Raw genomic sequence first — 24,403 nt, forward strand, 5'->3', positions numbered from 1 at the left:
AGTCCTGTGGCTACTGCTGACTTTTCCATATTTGTTGGTGTATTGAGTGCAGCACTTTCATAGCATCATCTTTCAGGATTTGAAATAGCTCAACTGGAATTCCATCACCTCCACTAGCTTTGTTCGTAGTGATGCTTCCTAAGGTCCACTTGACTTCACATTCCAGGATGTCTGGCTCTAGGTGAGCGATCACACCATTGTGATTATCTGGATCATGAAGATCTTTTTTGTACAGTTCTTCTGTGTATTCTTGCCACCTCTTCTTAATATCTTCTGTTTCTGTTAGGTCCCTACCCTTTCTGTCCTTTATTGAGCCCATCTTTGCATGAAATGTTCCCTTGGTATCTCTCATTTTCTTGAAGAGATCTCTAATCTTTCCCATTCTATTGTTTCCCTCTATTTCTTTTCATTGATCGCTGAGGATGGCTTTCTTATCTCTCCTTGCTATTCTTTGGAACTCTGCATTCAGATGGGAATATCTTTCCTTTTCTCTTTTGTTTTTCACTTCTCTTCTTTTCACAGCTATTTGTAAGGCCTCCTCAGACAGCCATTTTGCTTTTTTGCATTTCTTTTTCTTGGGGATGGTCTTGATTCCTGTCTTCTGCCCAATGTCACGAACCTCTGTCCATAGTTCATCAGGCACTCTGTCTATCAGATCTAGTCCCTTAAATCTATTTCTCACTTCCACTGTATAGTCATAAGGGATTTGATTTAGGTCATACCTGAATGGTCTAATGGTTTTCCCCACTTTCTTCAATTTCAGTCTAAATTTGGCAATAAGGAGTTCATGATCTGAGCCACAGTCAGCTCCCAGTCTTGTTTTCACTGATTGTCTAGAGCTTCTCCATCTTTGTCTGCAAAGAACATAATCAGTCTCTTTTTGGTGTTGACAATCTGGTGATGTCCATGTGTAGAGTCTTCCTGTATGACCATAGGCTTGAGGTAATAATTGAGTCTGGGATAGGACACCTTGTTGCTATTGTTTAGTCGCTTACTCATGTTGTTTGTCCCTTTGTGACCCCATATTTTGTAGCCCAATAGGCTCCTCTGTCCATGGGATTTTCCAGACAAGAATACTGGAGTGGGTTGCCATTTCCTTCTCCTGGGGTCTTCCTGTCCCAGGGATCAAACCAGTGTCTCCTGCATTGGCAGGTGTATTCTTTACCAGTGAGCCACCTGTGAAGCCAACCAAACAACTTACCTCAGCTTAAAGGTAAATTGAATCCTTAGCTTTCTTAGTTAAGCTGCAAGAATAATTAGAGAGCCTGGTGAAACTTAAATACATGGATTAAGAGAAATTTTAAAGACATTCAGGCAGGTAAAAGAAAGTTTACATACAAAGGAATAATGACGGCTTGACCTCAAGTTCTTTCTGTATCAATCATTTCAAAAGACATAGATATCAAAAGAATTTTGAGAGGAAATATTACCACCCAGAACTGTATAACTCTGTTATGTTTGACGGAATTCTCAAATACACACATGGATCAACAGTATAATTTTCACAATCTTACAAGGGGGAAAAAACCTTCACAGACATAGTCTTGTTTGAAATATGAGCTATTGTTTGAAAGCAGCATCAAAGTGAAGAAGTTAATATGTCAGTCATGATAAGAAAAGTCTTATAATCAGCATGAATTCGTTAAACATTGACTTAAGATAATTAATGTTTAAGCAGACTGAACACAAATGTCACAACAATTTTTGGACAAAGAGATACATAGTTTAAAAGTAAAGTGAATCTGAAATAAAAATATGACATTGTAATAAAAATGGAAAATAATTATGGGTGAAAGGTAAATAAATGTGTGTTATATTCTTCTTTGAAAAGGGTCAACATATAATTATCAATTTAACAGAGACAGCAAGAGAAATGTAGGCTCAAGTTTGATATTTCAAAATGTTAATCTCCAGTAGAATTGCAGAGAGTTTTTTCTTTCTTTTTGCTACAGCTATCAAATAAGTAAAGAAAGAAAACAGAATAAATCCTATCCTACTATCTAAAGAGAAAAAAATAATAAACACTTAAAATTTTTAAACAGTATTATAAGATTAATAATTAAATAATATATTACATATATATAATATATAAATTTAAGAATAAAAATATACTGTTTCCATAATGAAAAACAAAAAATGATTCTCCTTTTTGTCAGCAAATAAAATTCAGCCTCATTGTGATACATGTTCCTGGGATTTGAGGTTATTTACATTTAGTAAAATTAAGGAATTTTTGCTATGTATACAATGTAGAGGATTTAACAAGAAGTTCACAACCCAGTGGGCTTCCTTTGTGGCTCAGCTAGTAAAGAATCCACCTGCAATGTGGGAGACCTGGGTTTAAACCCTGGGTTAGGAAGATCCTCTCGAGAAGGGAAAGGCTACCCACACCAGTGTTCTGACCTGGAGAATTCCATGACTGTATAGTCAATGGGGTCTCAAAGAGTTGGACACGACTGAGTGACTTTCACTTTACTTACAACCCAGTAATCAAATGTCTTTTGTCACCAACTAGATATTTACAATAGGCAAGTTAAAATACTTCTCTTGTGTTATTGTTTGTCTGTAATATGAAAATAATAATAGGATCTACCTTACAAGCTGTTCCAAGGAGCTCAGAGAACAATTTGTTTTTAGGAAGTGCTCCATTAATACTGCTATGTAAGACATTCCGGAGGAGAAAAACTTGTAAGTGGGTAGTACTCTCAGATATGAAAACATCAAATCTATACTTGAGCTGGCACTGGCTGTGTGTACAATGTTTGATGGCAGGTAAAGACACTTTGTCCTAGGTGTTATAGTTCCAGATGTCCACTTGAGAGGCATTGAAGTCTCTAATAAGATTTTCTCAAATCTATTGGAATGGATATGGTGGCTCAGAAGGTAAAGAATCTGCCTGCAATACAGGAGACCCAGGTTCAATCCCTGAGTCGGGAAGATCTCCTGGAGAAAAAGGGAATGGCAACCCCTCCAGTATTCTTGACTGGAGAATTCTATGGACAGAGGAGCCTGGCGGGCTAAAGTCAGTGGGTTCACAAAAAATCACACACGATTGAGTGACTTAACACACTTTCGTACCTGAAATAGTGTCAAAATTCAGGGGGCCAGGAAGGAAAGATTTGAAATTAGAAATCTCCATTTAGCATAATTAAATTTTGACTATACTCTTATATCAGTCCGTTCCACCGACAGATTTTTAGAGTAGAAGCAGTCAACTTTCAAGAATAAAAACATAGATGTTCAATTGACTGATGAGAAATCTCATTTTCTTTCTAAAAGAGAACATAAAATAACTATTTATCACATTTTGACACAAAAATAATCTTGTTCTCTTTAAGAAAATGCAAAAATGTGCTGCATGATGTCTTGGGTGCTAAAATACACTGTTCGCCAGTATAAATGCATCCTCCATCTGAATGGGTAGGTGGGAGAGAAATGAAAGTGACAAGGGGAGTAAGCGTGGTCACGCAGCCCATTTAGCTTCCACTCTGATTATGGATTGAGCACTCCTCAGCGAAATGGATTCCACTTTTGAAAGTAGTATAGTGCAAAGATGAAAAAAGGAAGGTAATAAACAGGTTATATTTGTGATATGGCCCTTTGTGCTGAAAAAAAAGAGAGGGGAAGTATTTAAAAAATATAAACAATCATGCTAGAGAATTGTGAATGAGTGTCAACAGAATAAAATGCCAACTCAGAAGGTTGACACCCCAAAGTTTTATGACTTATTGAAGTTAAATATAGAGTAGAAACATACTCCTCATGCATACTGATAGGAAAGGGAAACCAGATAAATTTGGAAAAGAAAAACATACTGAGCTCTTTTAAAGTGGTATATTACCACTAGTTCAGACACAGACAGATATTGTCTTGAATATTATTTGTGGGTAATGAATATCATCCTGTGCAGAGTCCTGCAGACCCTTTCTTCTAGAACAGCAAGACAAACTCAAGCAAGCTTTAGTTAACATGACTGAAACTGCAGGTACAGAGTTATGTGTCTTATACAGAAGGTGAGATGTTATATACCTGACACTTCAATTACAAGGTTATGTGCTTGACACTAAAGGTACAAGGTTCAACACAGTCAGTACAGACTTCTGCTGCAGTTGATTAGCTTTCATATTTCAACATTTAAAAAGAAGATGACAGTGGCTAAAGTGTAAGGTCCTAATTCTTCCTGCTCATATTAATCCTCTGGTGAAGAGAATATTTCACCAAGGGAAGATTTAGAATGCAAAGAAGCAAAGGGTATGAGAAAGGTCTTGAGAAAATAGAAGATTAAAAGGAGGGAAGAAGTGTTTACAATTTGTATGTTGATAGTAATCAGAGGCTTCCTAGGTGGCTCAGTGATAAAGAATCAGCCTGCCAATGCAAAAGAGTCCAGGTTCGATGCTTGGGTCAGAAAGATCCCCTGGAGAAGGAAATGCAACCCACTCCAGTATTCTCGCCTGGAAAATCCCATGGACAGAGAAATCTGACAGACTACAGTCTATGAGGTCACAAAAGAGTTGGACATGACTTAGGACTAAACAACAACACAAGTAATTAGAAAAGAATGATGTGAGGAAGTGGAACTTTAAAATCTATCTAAGAGGAGGAAGGGAATCACATTAAGAGCAGAAGATGATATATGTCTTATTAAACACTTGCTAAAGTTTTGGTTTGAGGAAAAGGCATGACCTTGAGAAAAGGATTGCAGGGACTGTGTGGGAGACAGGATAAAGCAATTCATTTCTGAATATGTCAGAATATAGGGCTTTGGGCCTACTTATATTTAAGTGGAAAAAGAAGGATATGCTAATTACAACTGATGAATAATCACTCTGAATAGCATATACACAGAATAAAATATCTAGAGGCAGATGTTCCAGAAATAATTAATTAAATAGTAAAACAAAATGAAAAGTTAAAAAAAGCGAAGAGAAACTTTTGTCATCCAGTTTTCAGGTTTGGTATTGATATTCAATTTCTGTAGAAACTGTTGGAATTCTGTAGAATTTCTGTTGGATTGGCTCACGGGAGTTGGATTGTAAATATGTATAATACATAAATAACTTTAAGATATGTAAATAATTTAAAAAGAGGGATAATAGATATGAAAATGCTCCATAGTGAAAATCATTATAGACACTGGGATGTTGGAAGGAGTACCCAAAGAACATTTCCAATTCTTGTCTTATTTCTCCTGAAATGTATCTAATTGCCTACATAGGGTCACATATAAAATATAGTCCCTTCCTTATTGAATATATTTTCTTTCAACTTACCTTCTTTCGAGTCATTTCCTCTCAGGATTTCTGTATAGTGAAGATTCATTTGGGTGCTTTTCTATGTTTATATTTATTGTTTTTGTCATCCATTTTGGGCCCAACAATTCTAAAAGGCAGGAAATGTAGCTATTTACATTGCCTGGTCTGGAAAACATAAATATTATATGATAATAATAATCAGAGATTAATTCACAAGGCAGCATTTTAAACAATTCCATTTTAAAAATAAATTCAATTTCCTACATACAGCTTATATCTTCTAATAAAATTAACAGTAAAATTGGAGATGTGTTTAATATATAGTCAACTCTCAATATATAGGCAAATCTTATTTGCAAAATTTAGTGTTCTTCCAACAGCATCACTTTCATTATATTTCAAGGACCTTCAATGGTTTCTAGTTACATACTAAGTATGAATTCAGAATTTACAGCTTTAAAAAATCCCACTCAATATCACCATAGAATAACCAACCATAAAACTCTTGCTTTTGCTTTGATTAAATTTTGCCATGACTACTCATTACATTTTTTTTTCAGTCAGTCTCATGTTTTTCTTCACTGTTGCATGCTGATGTTTAATATATGACTTTACTTTGTGAAAAACACATTTCCTATAATAGCACCTTAGTACAGTGTTTCATTATGTCAGTAATAATCAATTTTTTCAACAGAATGAACATTGATTTAATTTTTTTGTATTTTGTAATAATTTACATGATAATAACTATAATTATAAAGGTGATTTGAAGTGTACTTCATAACTAAAGTTCAAAAGAAGAATGAGAAAAATGGAATATTCTGAAAGGAACCGAACTAAACATGATAAACTAATCATCGAGTTTTGTCCATTTTTCTTCCTAAGACTCTCGTTTCTCCTAAGACTCTTTTCTCCTAATTTTTCTATATCCACTTCCAGTTCTCAGTTTAGAACATCATATCTTGTGTGGATTTATAAGGCAAGGGTTAATAAGAACTCCTTGCTATCTAATTTCCTAATTTTATTGTTGCTTTTTCTGCAACTTTTTTAAAAATGTTTTTTCAAGAAAAAATAATGTTTCTAAAATGTGATCTGTTTCTGTTATCCTTCTACTTTAAAAACTCGCCAATGGCTCTAGCCTATCTTCAAGATAAAGTCTGATTTCTCACTAGCGCACCCAAAGTCCTTCACTGCCTGGTTCACTACCAGTCACTGCTCTGTTTCTTCTGTGAACATCGTGTCCTAATCTCTTGAATATGTTGGCAAGTGGCTCAGTCAACCATGTTTTCTATCGTCTATTTTATTTGGAAAGAATGCTCATGAGAACAACAAAAAAAAATGTTATGTGATTCTGATAAGCTCTAGTTTAATTTTTTACTTCTGTGACTTCCAAATAACTTTGAGGAGGCATGATGGAAAATTGTTAGATATGAGATAGCACTTTAAAAATTATATGGAACTAAGTAATTAATGTAACCTTAGTATAGTTGTTTCTATAGAGATAATTTTTATTTTGAACCTGAGCTCTTCCTAGTGGCACTAAGGCTTAGTCTCCATTTTCTAATTTTAAAAAGTTATGATAGGAGCACTACATGAGATTTACCTTCTAACAGTGTTTTCATATTATTTTGGGGGGGATTTCATTGAGATATAATTGAAAATGTCCATGGAAAATCCCGTGGACAGAGAAACCTGACAGACTACAGTATAACACTGTTTGAGTTTCAGGTGTACAGCGTAAAGATTTGACTTAGACTTATTGTGAATTGATTACCACAGTAAACTTAGTTAACAACCACCATCTTATATAGATATAATAAATAAAAGTGGGAGGGTAAAAGGAAAAAAACATCATGTAATAAGAACTCTTATGATTGATTCTTTTAACAACTTTCACATACAACAGTGGTAATTATAGTCATTATATGGTACATTATATCCCTAGTATTTATTTAGCAACTTTTTAAGTGTACAGTGCAGTGTTGTTAACTATACATATAGTGTTACACAGCAAATTTCTAGAACTCACTCATCTTGCATATCAGAAATTTTATACCCATATAATAACATCTTCTCATTTTCTTCCCTGCCTCAGCCCCTGGCAACCACCTTTCTACTCTATTTTGCTGTGAATTTGATTATTTAAAATACCTCATATAAATAGAATCATACTGTATTTGTTCTGTGACTGGCTGATTTGACTTTGTATAATGCCCTCAAGTTTCATTCATGGCATCAGGTTTGTCAGCCTTGCTTTCTTTTTTAAAACTAAATAATGTTCAATCATATGTATGTACCATATTTTGTCTGTTCATCTGTTGATAGATATTTAGACTTACTTTACATCTTGGCTGTTGTGAAGAATGCTACAGTGAACTTGGAGATGCAGATAGCTTTTTGATATTCTGTTTTCATTTTCTTTGGACATATCTGCAGAAGAGAGATTGCTGGATCATGTGATAATTCTTTTTAACTTTTTGAGGAAACTTCACATTGTTTTCTATAGCAGCTGCAAAATTTTACATTACCACTAAAAGTGTATAAGGGTTCCAGTTTTTCTATATCCTGACTAACTTATTTTGTTTTCTTTTTTTTTTTTACAATAACTATCCTAACAAATGTGAGGTGATCTCACTGTGATTTTAATTTGCACTGCCTTAATAATTAATGATGTTGAGCATCTTTTCATATGTCTGTTGGTAGTTGTATGTCTTGAAGAAATATCTGTTCAAGCCTCTTGCTCATTTTTTTAATGGTTACTTGTTTTTATTTGTCTAGTTGATTTTTAGTTTTTTGTTTTTGTGTTTGTGTATTTTTTTGCTGTTGAGTTTAGGATTACTTTCTACATTTTGTATATTAAAACCCTATTAGATATATGAGTTGTAAATATTTTTCCCACTCTCTAGGTTATTTTTCACACTGTAGATTATCTTTTTCTCTGCTGAGCTTTTGCTCCTTGTAATTTTGGTGTCATATCCATGAAATCACTACTAAGACCTTTGTTATGAAGATTTCCTCTTATTTCCCTCTCGAAGTTTCACAATTTTAGTCCTTATGTTTACTTTATTTTACTAATTTTGAGTTGATGTTTTGTATAATATATAATATGGGTTCAGTTTCATTATTTTGTATGTGGATATCCAGTTTTCTTAAGACCATTGCTGAAGAGACACTCTTTACCCTATTGTATAGTCTTGGCTCCCTTGTCAAAGTTCAGTTGACTGTTTATGTATGGAATTATTTCTAGCCTCTCTATTCTGTTCCATTGACCCATATGTCTGCCTTTATGCCTATATCAAATTTAGGCAGATTTCTTTTTTAAAAAATGTGTTTTTGCATCACTAAATCTGTATGAGAGTAATTTCTTAAAATCTGGTATTAGTATTTTGCTTTATCCATAATTTGCACCAAGCTAGCCCTTGTAAGTAATATAATCACAGAGTAGGGGAGTTACATGGTACTTGATCAGTGCTACTCAACTAAGTGGTGATGAAACAGGAATAACAACCTTGGTCAAATGAGATATTGCCCAGTGTTCTTATACCATATGACAAACCCTTTTTTCATATAATGATGAAAAACTTACTGTAGTTTTAACATATTAATTTTTTTTCATTTTCCTAGACCTAATTTTCATAATTAGTGAGTAAAAATAAAAACAGCAGATGGGACAGAGAAAGGAGACAGGCTGCTTCAGCAGCATTCCTTGGATAGCTGGACATGCAGATTGTGGGAACTGGAAAACAGTGATCAAATTACCAATGATAAAGTCACCAATCGGTCATAATCAAATAACTGTCAAACCTCAACCTTGTTCGTATTTCACATGGACCTTGGTCCTTTTCTAATTTGTAAATGAAATACACAAAAGGCAAAATTTTAAGGAGAACATATTGTAAGACAAAGGTTTAAAAATTCAACTTTATCCTGGTATTTCCCTGTGTCTTCAAATCTCTTGTCGATACAATTCATGTCATTCTTGCTTAATATGAAACTAAGTAAAATATGTGTAATTTTTAAAAAGCTGAGATATTTATTATTTACTCATAGTTTATATATTAAAAATAATAAAAAATAAAATTCTAAGTATTGTATTTTAGTGTAATATGTGATTCACACATGGCTGTGGTAAAGGGGAAAATTATTTTAGCTAAAGAAGGCTACTGCAGATTTGCAGAATGTAGAGAAGAATAAAAAGTAACAAGGCACAGTCAGTAGTCTGATCCTAAGTCTTATTCCTTATTCTTTGAAACTATACTTAATAAATATGTTCAGTCATTTATCTGATATTTAAAAATTTTATTTAAGAAATATAAAATGCTTATTGGACACACTGGACATGGTTTTCTTCTAGATTCACAAAACCAAAGCAACAAAAGAAAAAAGCTGAAATAAAGTAATATGCGTAGTTTAAGATGAATTGCTAAACATAATTCACATTTCCATTGTTAAACTAAGTGTGACCATGTGGCCATGGACATGTGAGAACATCGCAGCACTCTGAGGAAACTTGATGAAAATGACAGGAATGGCATATTTGAGAAGACGCACACTAGCCTGAGAAATATGGAAACAAGGGAGACAAGAAATCGATAGATATGCACATAATGAAGCTTGCTGACTAGATAGGCATCATAAAAGGACAAAGAGACAATGGAATAAATGCCCCCCTTACACTGGATATTAAGAATGATAATGATAGTAGTAATTAAAACAACTACTATATATTAGGCACTTACTTCATTCAGACTTCACAATGACTTGATGAGTTGGTGTTATCCCTCAACTTTATAGATGAAGAAATGTATGTTTTTTGTGGTCAAGCCACATGCCTAAAATTGTGGAGCAAGTCAAAGAACTCAGACCTATCTCAAAATCTTTGCTTTTAATCCATAATACTTCCTGCTCATACTGTTGACATTGCTACTGCAGAACCAGGTTAAGTTTGTGGTGCATAAATGACGGATCAGATATTCTGGATAGGTTAATAAATATTAGAATGCGATAAAAGGTGGAAGGTGGAAATCAGAAAGGAATTCTTAAGCAGTCTTCTTTGAAATTTTTAATGTTTTTACAGTTGAACAGAAGGTGTGTTATCTTCTGAAAAAAGCAAGCAAGCGAGAAAGGGGGGAGAAAGAAAAGTGATCCTTGCCTTCGTGTCTGGTGAGATTATCTTTAATGTGTATCTTTAATGCTATTAGATTCCTTTTTCAAAAGCCTGTCATCCCTGAACAGCTCTTTTGCCTTTCCTCTTAGCAATAATTTCTTTATTAGCTTTCTCTGTAATGTAAAGACTGTGAGAAATAATTTATATAGAGTGTACCATATTAAACACAAACAACTCTATTCTTATTCAGAATACAAAATAAAAGCTTTCCCTTGGATAATTGAATATTTTTATTCAATTTCCTGACTTAGCTGTCTATCCACTTTGTAGAGAAGTTCTTCTGTAATACACATGGAATAGATGCCCCCAAAGTGGCTAATGGATAAATCAGTGATTGAATAAATGTAATTTAAAAAGGAGATACTTACCTTGTTATATTCTCAGGGTACACTAAAGATAATGCATGCTTTCCTTGATTAATCAAAGGCTCTGTATTTCAAAACAATTGCTAGTTAATTGTAAACACTGTCTTATTTTACCTCAAGTTAAATATGAGCCGCTAAGAATTATGGTTGTCAATAAACGGGTATTACAATCTTAGGATGAATTAATAGAAGCATAGTATAACCTAAGAGAGAAGGAGATAATTCCTTTTTTCTTTTTTTTCTCTACCAATCAAATAATATGTAAAAGGGTACATAATACATAGGCTAAAACTTGATCATCATAAGAATTATCTATCGTGTTAAAAATAGAAAAAATACAGGCAAAAAAATGAAAAAGGGAAACATTCTTATTGAAACAGCATTATAAAAAATACTGAGTAATATTTGCAACAGACGTCTTAAACAAGATCTACCCTGTCTGAGTCTCACTTCAGTAGAGGGATAAGGATTAAGAATGAAGTAAATGTTAGGGCTATCTGAAGCACACTTTATAAATAGGAAAAATACTTTTTATACTGATTTTCAAGTGGAGAAATCACAGTATCAGAGCTTTGCATTTCGAATAGCATATTTGTTTATAGATGCTTCATTTTAAGAAGGAACATTTAAAATTTGAGGACTTGAAAACTCAAATGGTCATGACAATGTGGGTCTTCAAAATCTTTTCATTCAAGGGTATGTTTGAAGGATTACAGGCCCTGTCATGAGGAGAGGATATGAAAGGCAGAGTCACTATCATTTCTGTTTCATTATGAAATGGAAAAGATACTAATAGTCTAAGCTATCAATTCTTAGAAAGCATAAATTATTATTAATTTTAACATTTCTATTCTTCAGCAAATTTAAATATTAGTCACTTAATAATCACTGGACAGATGGATAGATGTATGTGTTTAGAGTAAATGGATTCTAAGTGAAAACTGAGTATCTGAAGAACTGTATCTGTGAAGGGTAGAAATTTTAATTTGTGAACGACTTTTAGTTGAACTGGAAAAGTTTCTAAGGCTGGATCTTAACTACTTCTTGATGGATAAATAATTGCAGTCATTTAATTCTGGACAGGATTATAACTATACCTAAAATAATTTGCAGAGTAGCAGAGTTGTTTAGTTTTGTTTCAGAAGAAAAGAATTATGTTGCTGAAGTTTACATAAAGAATTAAAGTTATAAAAATTTCTGAAATCTGAATCAGCTTCATAATATGTGAAAAAGATGTCACCAGAGTTTTCATAAATGTTGAGTCATATTCATTCATTTACCCAGTTAACAAAGTTCTTATAAACCTACCAAATGCTAGGCTCTATTTATATAAATGCCGAAGAATTGATGCTTTTGAACTGTGGTGTTGGAGAAGACTCTTGAGAGTCCCTTGGACTGCAAGGAGATCCAATCAATCCATCCTAAAAGAGATCAATCCTGGGTGTTCATTGGAAGGTCTGATGTTGAAGCTGAAACTCCAATACTTTGGGCACCTCACGCGAAGGGTTGATTCATTGGAAAAGACCCTAATGCTGGGTAGGATTGGGGGCGGGAGGAGAAGGGGACGACAGAGGATGAGATGGTTGGATGGCATCACCGACTCGATGAACATGGGTTTGGGTAGACTCCGGGAGTTGGTGATGGACAGAAAGGCCTGGCGTGCTGCAATTCATGGGGTCACAAAGAGTCGGACACGACTGAGCGACTGAACTGAACTGATTTATATAAAACATAATATAAAAAAAAACTATCTTCCAAGTACTAACATTTAATTTAAAACAGTTGTGTTACTAAATAATTGTAGGAACTGATACTTGCTAGTATAAAATTTGAGATGGAGATATTATAACCTAAGCAGGATGCACCAAACCTTGCTAGGACAGGTGAGCCTTGGTGCACCTGGTGACTCCCCAGAGGAGACAACGTATAAGCTAAGTCCTTGACCACTAGAAGCGGCATTCACCAGATGGATAATTTAAGAATGGGAAGTCCTGCCAGGAGCTGGGGTGAGGAGTAATTGCTCTCTCATTTTGGTGGAAATGGCATGAAACTTGGCAATGGATAAGAACTTCACTTTTCTGGAACACAAAGCAAATGGAGGAGAGGAAAACAAGAGTGTGCAAATATACTAGGAGCTAAATGAACAGATTGTGAAAGGGTTTGGATGTCATGTGCAGGAGTTTTACTTTGTACGGTGAATGATTTTTTTTTTTTTCATGAGAGTGACATGGTCAGATTTCTATTTCAGAAAGGCTACCCAGCACAAGTGTAGTGTCTGGATCACAAGAAGGCAGAGACTCTTGTTAGTGGGCTCTTACACCAGTCCAGATGAGGAATTGTGAGGGCTGAATCAAGGTAGGATAGACATGCTAATTTCAATTGCTATTGCTATTCTCAATAGAAAGAGGTTAGGGAAGATATGAAAATTTTGTACTGTGTCCCTTCTAAAGTAGGGAAATTGGCATTCACACTTGAAAATAATTAATACATAGTCTTTCATATTAATTGGGATCATGTGGAAGCCAGATTCTTTTAGTATGTCTGGTAGCTACACATGTAGCTACACATGTAATATTGGGTTCCAGGTACATCTCTATTTTACAAAAGAATGAACAGCATCAGGTATTTAAATTTTCTAAAGGTGATGTGACCAATGCTTTTATTGTGGGGGTGGGGGGACCTAATTATGTTAATCAAAACATATACAGCTTCTCTCTTCAGTCAGCACCTACACAAGGTAATAATACATCTTTGTCTCTTACCATCTTTTTTCTCAGTTGGGTTCTTTTGTTTCTGCCAATTCCAGGTGCTCCTTCTGTGTTGCTCATGATTATTCCTTTTTATCTTAAAGTGTATCCAAAGTTTCTGAACATCCTTCTTTAACCTTTTTGTAACTTGTAACCTTCCCTATTTGCCTACCCAATATTCTAGTTTTCATGATTTTCAGTAATTCAGACTGATTCTTCCTTTGCATATCTGACTTTACAATGGCACAGTAAGAATTCTTGTCTAAGAATGTGTTTCTTTGGTTCAGTCAACTAGTATTTGTACTGTACCTATTCTTGGTATAATATCATTTTTGAAATTTGGCATTTGTGAACTCATAAAACTTATCAGGTACAGGAGAGTCTCTGAATTTATTATATGTTCTTTAAAAGTGCTATCATGAAATTTATTTCTACTAGATTCAGTGCTACTGATTATCCATTTCTTTATTTTATAAGTTTATTATATTTAAGTTTATTGGTGGACATTCAAGATACCCTGATTATAAGAGGACATGAAGAAATTCCTGGTTTTTTATACCAAATGAGGGGGGATTACAAAAGTATATAAAATTGCATTAGTTAACACATTGCTTACAGTGAAAAAGTCAGTACATTCTAACAAATGCCCATGGTAGGTGATAGGCACGTATAAATTCTAAGATTCTACAGAGATGGTCCATAAATTCCTTCAAATTTTACATTTCCTAAGAATTCTCTCTTTGCTAAATATTCAATCTCCAAAATGACAGTGACTCTACACCCCTCAGCATGAAAATGCAGTTTCAAATACATGATGTCATCTTTTATTACTTTCTCATTATTTAACATAAATATGGTGGTGGACCAGCTACATGGAAAGCACTTCAAGAAAAGAGAACATGAAATTTATTCTGAAAGACTAAAGAATAGTCTTTAGCTTTTACTGTCTTTGATACAATGAAGAAGTAAAATGATATAGCGCAGTGAATTACACAATCAAAATTGAAAATAGTAGACAAAAGGGAAGAGGAGAAGTGTGTCAATAGAAAAAGAGGATGTGGTTAGGAAAATATCAGATAATGTATATTCTCTGAAGTTCTAGTTCCAAGATTTTACTATTATAATATATTATTAGCTATTCATCATGGAAAAGTTTTCTGGAAAATTTTGTTTCTTCTTTAAAAAACTATTTGAAAATGCTTAAGTGACAAGTATTTCATTGTTTAGGCTCAGATATTACTATATAAATCTAAAATAAATATTTTTAAAATTAATTGCTTCATTTGTAAATATTTTGATAAATATTATAATCCAAATAGCTATTATCTGTGTGTAAAGAGATCAATTTTTAATTATTTTATTTGTTTTCCTGGTTATTTAAATGTTATTTAAATGTGATCTAAGTAACTTAAGGTAAGAGGCATGTGATTTGTTTTTTTTTCTTTTTTTTGGCAGATATTTTCTACCACTAGATCTTTTCTGAAATATGTATTTTATTCCATTGTTCTATTTTTCAATCTTTGTAATTTTTCCATGTTGCTTAAATTATTGTATCATTCAAATACCTAGACAGACAAGCCACTACTTATTAAGTATTTTTTGGAATGCTTTTGGGGTTTGAATTGGCCTACAATTTTTATGTGATGTATAATTTTTCAATTTCAAAAGCTATTAACATATGTAAAAAAATTGTGGTACAAGTGAGTTTTAAATATATTGTCCTATACAAAGTGATTTTTAAGTTGTTCTTTAACTTCTTATAGTAATATTGTTGCAGTGAGTTTACTTCAAGAGTATATGCAAAAATAACTACTAGTGCATTTTTAAGCCTAATTTCCTACATTATATAAATGACTTCAAAATACATAAGTGTATTTTTTAAAATTTTCAATTATCAATTGTAATTCTAGTGTCTATATATTTCATAAGATAAACATTTTCTATTCTGAATCAGTGAACATGTGAGAATGTCTCTCAACTGGTAACTCCCCAAACTTGAAATCTTTACTAGCCAATAAATACAGCTTCTAAACTAAACTGGGAACATTTTTTTATATATATATTTCTTTGGGACTTTTCAGTACGTGTCATAGTATATATTTTTACAGCATTCTTGAGGTTTTCTGAATCAATCTTATTCACGTTACCTAGCAACAGACTCAATTCTCCTCTAAAAGAACACTTGAGGATAGGTGGGAGGGGATTTGCTTTTGGATGGCAAGCAAATCTGGGGTGCGTATTTTGCTGCAATTTTTTTTTCAATGTGTAGATATTTACTTATTTAAAAATAAAGTCTCAGACTGAGACCTGTGCTGTACTTGATCATTTGTTTTGAAGAAAGATTTGAGTTTTTTGTTTCTTTTTAATTTCAAAGTGAAGCTTTTCAATGTGAAGGCATGATTCACCACAAAACATTATCAAGACATTATTTATATTTCCATCTAAAATAAGTAATCAGTAAATTAGTCTTTGTATTTGGAAGTTTGATAGAAATACATCATATCACACACCAGAGATTGTAAACATGAGCGCTTCTACTAATAAACGTACATATATGGGTATAGTTAATAAAACATTGATAAATTCAAACAACTGAGACAATCTTACTATAATTAAGATGACAAATTTCAGAATCAAACACACCTGGCATTCAGTTGTAATTCTGTTATTTACATGCATGTAACTTTGACCACTTACCTCAAATCTGTAACTCTCAATTCTCTTTTCTTTAAAATTGGATAACAGCAGCATCTACTGAGTTCAGTTATTAGAGTAATAAATGACAGAGTTTATGTAAAACACTTTGAACGAAGCCTTATAAAGAAAAAAAGCTCAAAAATAGTAGCTATGAAAGTGAAATAAAGTATTTTTAATAAAATTAAAAATTAACACAGAAGGCATAAATTTGAGTGTTAAGTATTCTATACTAAAATTCAATTAAGGTCAAAATAGTTTTCATGGAAAATGTCCACAGAATGCTGCTTCATTCACCAAAACTAATGTTTTCTACAATAGCAAAAACAACAGAAAACATACCATAACTTACAGAAAAAATATCCATTTGCAGCTTAAATTTCCACAAGCATTTTAAAGACATGTAATACTTGTTCACCTGATTAAAGAAAAAAATGTGTTTTTTTTTTCTTTATGCTTAACTTAATTTCCTAGAGTGATTATTCTTATGCTTTGGTGAGTTGAAGGAGTTTTGAAAGTTAAGGGTAGAAACACAAATATTTAAGACTAAGAAAAAATTCGCAGGTAATTGCAGACTCTATTAAACCCTTAATTAAAAAGCACTAGGAAAGTGAATTAGCACATCTGAGATTTTAATCAAACTGCTGTTTCAACCAATTTATTAATTGACTGCAGGATTAGGCTGTAATTGTGCACTGTTAAGATGTATGTTTGTGATTTGAAAACCCCATGGTTATATCTTACTATTCTTATCTCAGGAACAACCAAATTGAAATGTGTGTTTAAAAGTAGTCTTCAAGGTTTATAGGGATAATTGTAGATCTTACAATGAGCATTGATCATGTTATGCCTACAATAGTTAAGCCTAAAAAATGATATAATCTGAAATTCAGCAGACAGTTGGTGAGTAGCTGGATGCTAATGGACATTTTGATTCATCTAAAGACAGAAACCATATTCTTGATGTGAAATATAGTTCAGGCAAGAGTTACAGCAAATGACTTGTAGAAGACGGGGCTTATGATTAACAATATGGTATTATACACTTCAGAACGTGTTAGGTGAGAAGATTTCATGTTAATTTTTCTTACCAGAAAATAAATAATGAAGGGACACAAGGAAACTTCTGAAAATGATGGATTGTGGCTTTGGTTTTGTATTAGGTATATTTGTATGTCCAAACTCAAAAATTGTATATTGTTCTGTATATTAAAAATAGTACAATAGAGCTTAAAAGATGAAAGAAATGAATTACTTCATTCTTGGCAGGAATACAAAAAAGAGAAAGTTTTTAGTTAGATACAAATAAAATTCATCTTCAAAATCTTTAAAGATAATTGTAGAAAAACCCAAAAGCATTTTCAAAATACACAGAAGAATCCTAAAATTCTAATCTAAACATTAAGTTTAGGGCCTTCTTTTATTTTTGGGGGGATGCTAAAAGAAATAACATAGATTGGGTGATTTAGAAATAATAAACACTTATTCCTCACAATTCTGTTGGCTGAGAGATCAAGTCACTGGCAGAGACAGTATCTACTGAAAGCTCCTTCCTATCCATGCTTCATTCCTTTTGCCATAGTCTCAACTGGTAGAAGAGATGAAAAATTTTGCTGACGACTCTGCCCTTATGGCATAATCACTTTCCACAAGCAGCACCTTCAAACACCATCACAATGCATATTAGGTTTCAGGGTATGAATTTGTGGTGGGTCCCAAACATTCAACCTATTTTACCCTGAAGTTGTCGATCAGTAGATTATTCTTCTGTATTTTTGAACCTGGAATGGTGTTCTGTTTCACATATGATAATATACATGTTTCAATGCTATTCTCCCAGAACGTCCCACCCTCACCTTCTCCCTCAGAGTCCATAAGACTGTTCTATGCATCTGTGTCTCTTATTCTGTCTCGCATATAGGGTTATCATTACCATCTTTCAAATTCCATATATATGCATTAGTATACTGTATTGGTGTTTTTCTTTCTGGCTTACTTCACTCTGTATAATGGGCTCCAGTTTCATCCATCTCAATAGAACTGATTCAAATGTATTCTTTTTAATGGCTGAGTAATATTCCATTGTGTATATGTACCAGAGCTTCCTTATCCATTCGTCTGCTGATGGACATCTAGGTTGCTTCCATGTCCTGGCTGTTATAAACAGTGCTGCGATGAACATTGGGGTACACGTGTCTCTTTCAATTCTGGTTTCCTCGGTGTGTATGAGTCATACCAAACCCATAAACATCTCAAAACTCACTACTGGAAACTCCATTGCCCTCCAGAGAGAAGAAACCCAGCTCCACCCACCAGAACACCAACACAAGCTTCCCCAACCAGGAAACCTTGACAAGCCACCTGTCCAACCCCACCCACAGCGAGGAACCTCCACAATAAAGAGGAACTTCAAACTACCAGAAAACAGAAAGGCCACCCCAAACACAGCAATCTAAACAAGATGAAAAGGCAGAGAAATACTCAGCAAGTAAAGGAAAATGATAAATGCCCTCCAAACCAAACAAAAGAGGAGGAGATAGGGAATCTATCTGAAAAATAATTTAGAATAATGATAATAAAAATGATCCAAAATCTTGAAAACAAAATGGAGTTATTCTTCTGTATTTTTGGACACACACCATCAAAGAAAGAAACAAGTCACATAGTCTTCTAAATAGAAATATAATAAAGCTTCAGAGTGAAGTGGATTTTCCTCTTCTGTATATGTTATATGTTACTTTGAAGGCAAAATGGGCATACTGAATTAGCTTATAAATTCTCATTCTCCCAGATGATTTTAGATATTAGCTTATATTCTTTTTAAGGTATTTTTAAATATTTATTTTAATTAGTTAAGTAATTTACTTGGCTGTGCCAGGTCTCCTTTGTGGCATGCAAAGAAATTGTGGCTTACAGACTCTTAGTTGAGGTATGTGGATTCTAGTTCCCCAACCAGGAATTGAACCCAGACCCCCTAAATTGGGAGCATGGAGTCTTAGCCACTGGACAACTAGAGAAGTCCTGACACAAGTTTATATTCTTGTCCCACTAGATAATCAAGAGAAAAAATACTCCTTTACATTAAATATTATTTTTTGAATTCATGATATGTTTTAAAGTTTTTTGAAAACACAAGCAAATGACAATTATGCATTTTCTAGTTTCTGCTTTCTCTCAACCTTAGCAACAAGAATAGCATTAGCCCAGGAGTTTTCAAGCTGTTAGTGAGATTAACCAGTTGGAGCTTGTTCTAAGTAAAAACAGGTTTGTCTTGCTTTTTTTTTTTTTTTTTCATTTTTCGGGTGAATAAAGATGGAGGCTTTGGAATTGAAGAATGTATTAATCCTGACTTTTTTATTTTTGATATTTCTAAAAGTTTGATATCTGGTGCCTTTCTGATCCTAGAGACACTCTTCCTCCCAGGGCTAGCCAGTTCTTAAAGACAATAAAAACGTTCCTACACATATGCCTTTCATATACAAACCAGCCAATCCAGAGCCCATGCTCCATCCACCTCTTGTATCAGCCTCTCACAGCACTCTTATAGTCCAAGCCATTATTCCTCTGCCTTTAATTATGTGGGACCAGGCACCAGACAATCAGAGAGCTGCTGCAACCTGGAACCCACTGAAATTATCCAGAATAGCCAATCCTAAACCTGCTTACTCTCCTTTGTCCATTCCTTTTCAGAGAAACCAGCAGGGAATACTTTGTCCCTGCCTTCTTCCTATCCCCTGTTCCCTCTGCCTCCTTATTGAACCTGTTGCTTCCCCAGATGGCCCCTGCGTCATATGGTATACCTCCACCTCTTGGACACTGTGAGCAGCAAAACTATCTCCTGATCTGTTGGCCCCACCATAACTAAGTAATAGTAAAATTTAAAAGTAAAAACAGTGAATACAGAACAGCTTTACTATTGAGAAAACAGATATAGCTTCCCACTTCTAGGCATGATCTGATTTTCTAGCCATACCTAATAGTAGAGCAAATAACGTTGCTTTAAGTAGATGTTTTTATGGTTTCTTGCTTTGTATAAACCAATCAAGGAGCCAGAACCCCTACTGCCAATAGATTTTTGTTCATGTTTACAGCAACAGCTCATGCTGCACTTGGCTAGAAGCAACATGATAAAAAATACTACATGAACATTCCATGGTAAGTACCTTTTGCAATGTATTAACTTAAGAATTAAAAGTTCTTTCACTGTCATCCCTAAGGAAAAATTACTGATAAGCATAGGACCAGTGAGAAATGTTTCATATATATGGATGCTTTAATTCAGCATTTTTGTTGTAATAATTTTGTTGTTGTGCTCAGTCATGTCTGACTCTTTACAATCCCATTTACTGCAGACCACCGGGCTCCTCTGTCCATGGGATTTTCCAGGCAAGAATACTGGAATGGGTTCTATGTCCTACTTCAAGCCAGGGATCTTCCCAAGCCAGGGATTGAACCCACATCTCCTGCGTATCCTGTATTGGCACTTTTTACCACTGTACCACCTGGAAAGCCTGTAAAAATTAATATATGTGAAAACAACTCATAGAATTCCTGTTTGTCATAATTATTTGACGTTAAAGTACAGCTTATGTCTCAATTTCACTTTATTATTATAACAGTCACCCTCTTTTCCTATTCAAGTCCACAACCTTTCCATTTTTAAAGTTCAAATCAAGAGCAGATTTCTAAAAGAATACAGAAAAAAAAATTAGTTTCTCACTTCTCAATGTGCCTGCACACAGGCCAACATGACAAAGTAGATAATAAATCTTAGTAGATACCATGGATTAGGTTATTTTATTTATTATGGTTTCAGTAAGTTTAAGTTCAAGACCTGAATGGTACTGGACATTTGCTGGCATTAATGGATATAAAAGCTACCTATGGATCATTTTAAGTACTTTTATAGACACCACTTTCCTTCATTATTAACTAATCTGTGCATGGCCATCAGTTTCTACATAATTAGTTAAATAAAGAAAGCCTCAAGTGGTTGAGCAGATCAATATTATTGACTTATCCAAAAAAAGATTGATATGTCTATGAGTTCAGAAATGTTTTAAGGATAATATATTATGAAAATAGTTGCTCATGGTCAGTACTTTGGATAAATAGAACAATAATCATCAACCATCCACCTATTGATAGTGGTCTGTAAAGTGTTCCTTCACTTTGGCCAACTTCATCAGAATAATTAATTGATTTTTAAACTGTCTAAATTCAACTTCCTCTGTTTCTCTTGTTCTGATTCTCCCCTTTCTAAAAAAAGATCAGGCTGGTTTAATGGTCCTCTGAACTGCCACAATTTCCTTCAAGCTAAGTCATTTTATCTGTATTCTCATCCCATAATAAATTTGTTCTTCAGAGTTCTACCAGAGAAGGAGGGCTAATATGTAGTGAGGAGCAGGTTTTTCCCATGCTTAATGTTCTTCAGTTATTGCTATTACTTATAGTGTATTGTAACAACTTCTTAATATGACGTAAATGGCCCTTTAAAATCTACTGCTTGCCCATATTTGATACAGTATGATTCAATAACAATTGACTATTACAAACTCACAAACACACGTGCATGCATGATCACGTGCATCTCTTCCACACATCATTTTCTTCTCTTCAGATGCCTTTTTACTAACTTATTATTGACTCACAAACACTCCCATGGCATTTTTCATGACTTTTTTAGAAAACTGGGTAATTTTAAATGGTAGATTTAAAAGAATCACAAGAAGTTTGATGCATCTACCCATTATGAGATGCAATCTATGTCCCTAACTTTGAATCTGGGTTGTGACTTGTACACTGAATGGAAGACAGTGGAAGCTGTAGCCTGTGATTCCTAAGGCTAGGTCCTAAAAAGTCATGCAGCTTCTTCCTGCATCTCTTGAACCCTTGTTCTCTAGACACTCTCAGATCTCATCTACCTTGTAATGAAAAGCTCATTTTTTCTATATGGAAATGAATAGAAATGACATATGTAAATGACAAGAGTAGGCGTTCCAGTCAAAAGTTTCAACTAAACCCTGGCTTTGAGTTATGCCAGGTATCAGTCAGGAGAGCAAAGACACCCCCTAAATGATTCCAGCCTCAAAGTTTCCAGTTACCCTTGGGTATCAGGACTTCCTTGAGCAGAGACAAGTTTCCCTGCTGTGCCCTGTCTGAATTCCTGACTCATGAAGAGCAAAATACTATGGTTGTTGTTTAGAACACTAATTTGGGGGTGGTATTTAATAAGTAGCAGCAGATAACTAGAAGAAAAAGCTTATTAAATCGTGAAGGAAAATTGAGCTTTTTTTTTTATAAGCAAGGGGAAAAAAAAGAGTTGTAAGAAATCAATCAATAATAGATCAGTCAAGGAAAACAGCATGGTTCTTGAGTCTACAAGAATGGTAGGAAAAACAGGGAAGAAAAGAAGAGTTGGCAGGAGTTGGCAGGTAAGGTCTCTTGGGATCTATAGATGACTGTCAGAAGATATTCAGGACAAATGTTGACTAGCAAGAGTAGAAAAATTATGCAACAGCAGTACTTATTGCGTGCCTGTGTCTCTGGGTGCTTACTTAGTTGCTTCAGTCATGTCCAGCTCTTTGCAAACCTATGGACTGTAGCATGTAAGGCTTCTTTGTCCATGAGACTCTCCAGGCAAGAATACCAGAGTGGGTTGCCGTGCCCTCCTCCAGAGTATCTCCCTGACCCAGGGATCAAACCAGCAAATCCTGCATCTTCTGCATTGCAGGCAGATTCTTTACCCACTGAGGCACCTGGGAAGCCCTAGTGAGTGCCTAATGTGTTCCAAATACAAGTTACCCCCCATATACACACACACTCACATATATGTCAGTTTTTGCCACCCACCTTAATATTGTTTATTGTCATGTTCTAATACTTCCTTTACAGTTCTTTGCACACTTGGAAAATCTTTTTAAAAGAAAAGTTTTCTAATATCTTATTATTGCTATTCAAGACATTGTTGCATTTGATTTTTCTTAAATTACAGTTAATGATGCCTGATTCATCACCCACTTATTGCTCCTTCCTCATAGACAAAATTAAATGTGACTGCTGACAGTTTACAAAGAATATTTGAGAAATGTCACAAAATCTCTCAGTCAACCATCTGTTCTAGGAACTGTTTCTTTTCAAAGAAAATATAAAGCTTATCAACAATTGGGACTCTTGATTTCTTACCAGCGGAGACTGAGAAGTGTCCAGCAAGTTACAGCCACTTGCTCTTCTAATGAATTCTTGGCATCAGTGAATAAGGCATGGCTATGTGTGCATGCTTAGTCATGTCCGACTCTGTGACCCCATGGACGGTGGCCCGCCAGGCTCCTCTGTCCATGGAATTTCCAAGGCAAGAATTCTGTAGTGGGTTGCCATTTCCTCCTTCCAGGGTATCTTCCCCAAACAGGAATCTAACCCACGCCTCCTGTGTCTCCTGCGTTAGCAGGCAGATTCATTACCACTGAGCCACCTGGGAAGATCTAAAGCATGGCTGCTAGGAACACTTTAAAATATCTTCTAAACAGTCAACTCATTTTCCACTTTCACTTATACATGTTTTAATACAGCTATGATGGTGGAGTTGCTTGTCTACCTGATAATACAAATGAGCAATTAAATCTTCGAAGTCTTTGTTGGCATGTTATCTGCTTGTAATGGATGGTAACTTCATAACTGTCAGTTACCATAAGTAAACATCTCACAGGTATTTGGATGAAAAAGTGGATATATTGAGCATCCTATTCAATCCAACAGGTATGTTAAGAAACAGTGCAGGTTTTTGAAAACATTAAATGAAAAAATATAGAGATTGCATATATAATAATGCAGATACTTTATGCCCTTTCCCTTTTGCCTTCTTGTCTTGATCTACTAGGGTCTCTTCTATGTGTAAAATTCAAATTCCTTCCATTGGTGGACACTGTGTCTATCTTTGTCTCTTTTCCTTCTATTCTCTTTGAGTAATATCCTCATATTTTTCTCATTTCTGGCAAACTCACTGTAAGTAGGGGACACTATTTTCTTTCACTTGACATTTTAATTATAAAAATAATTTGAGGATATATTCTTAGACTTCCCTCCTTAAACTGTTCTTTTGAAAATGTCTACCCTTTCCCACAGTTTACTTCATTTTTATTGTTATACTAATTCTGAAACAGCTAATATAGTGGTCCCAAA

At 34.3% G+C, this 24,403-nt stretch overlaps 1 long non-coding RNA gene across 1 annotated transcript in view; it reads left to right on the top strand.

Annotated features, from left to right (window-relative positions):
- The first annotated feature begins 1,065 nt into the window (after positions 1-1,065).
- The window catches only part of LOC145543412 (uncharacterized), an 85,320-nt gene continuing 61,982 nt past the window's right edge, over positions 1,066-24,403 (top strand). The window contains exons 1-2 of the long non-coding RNA XR_014080701.1: positions 1,066-1,213; positions 10,330-10,415. This is a non-coding gene — a long non-coding RNA (uncharacterized LOC145543412). The remainder of the gene's footprint in view (positions 1,214-10,329; positions 10,416-24,403) is intronic.

Source organism: Giraffa tippelskirchi, chromosome 3 (genome assembly GCF_054371585.1).
Source record: "Giraffa tippelskirchi isolate mGirTip1 chromosome 3, T2T-mGirTip1v1.2.pri, whole genome shotgun sequence".
Classification (NCBI taxonomy): domain Eukaryota; kingdom Metazoa; phylum Chordata; class Mammalia; order Artiodactyla; family Giraffidae; genus Giraffa; species Giraffa tippelskirchi.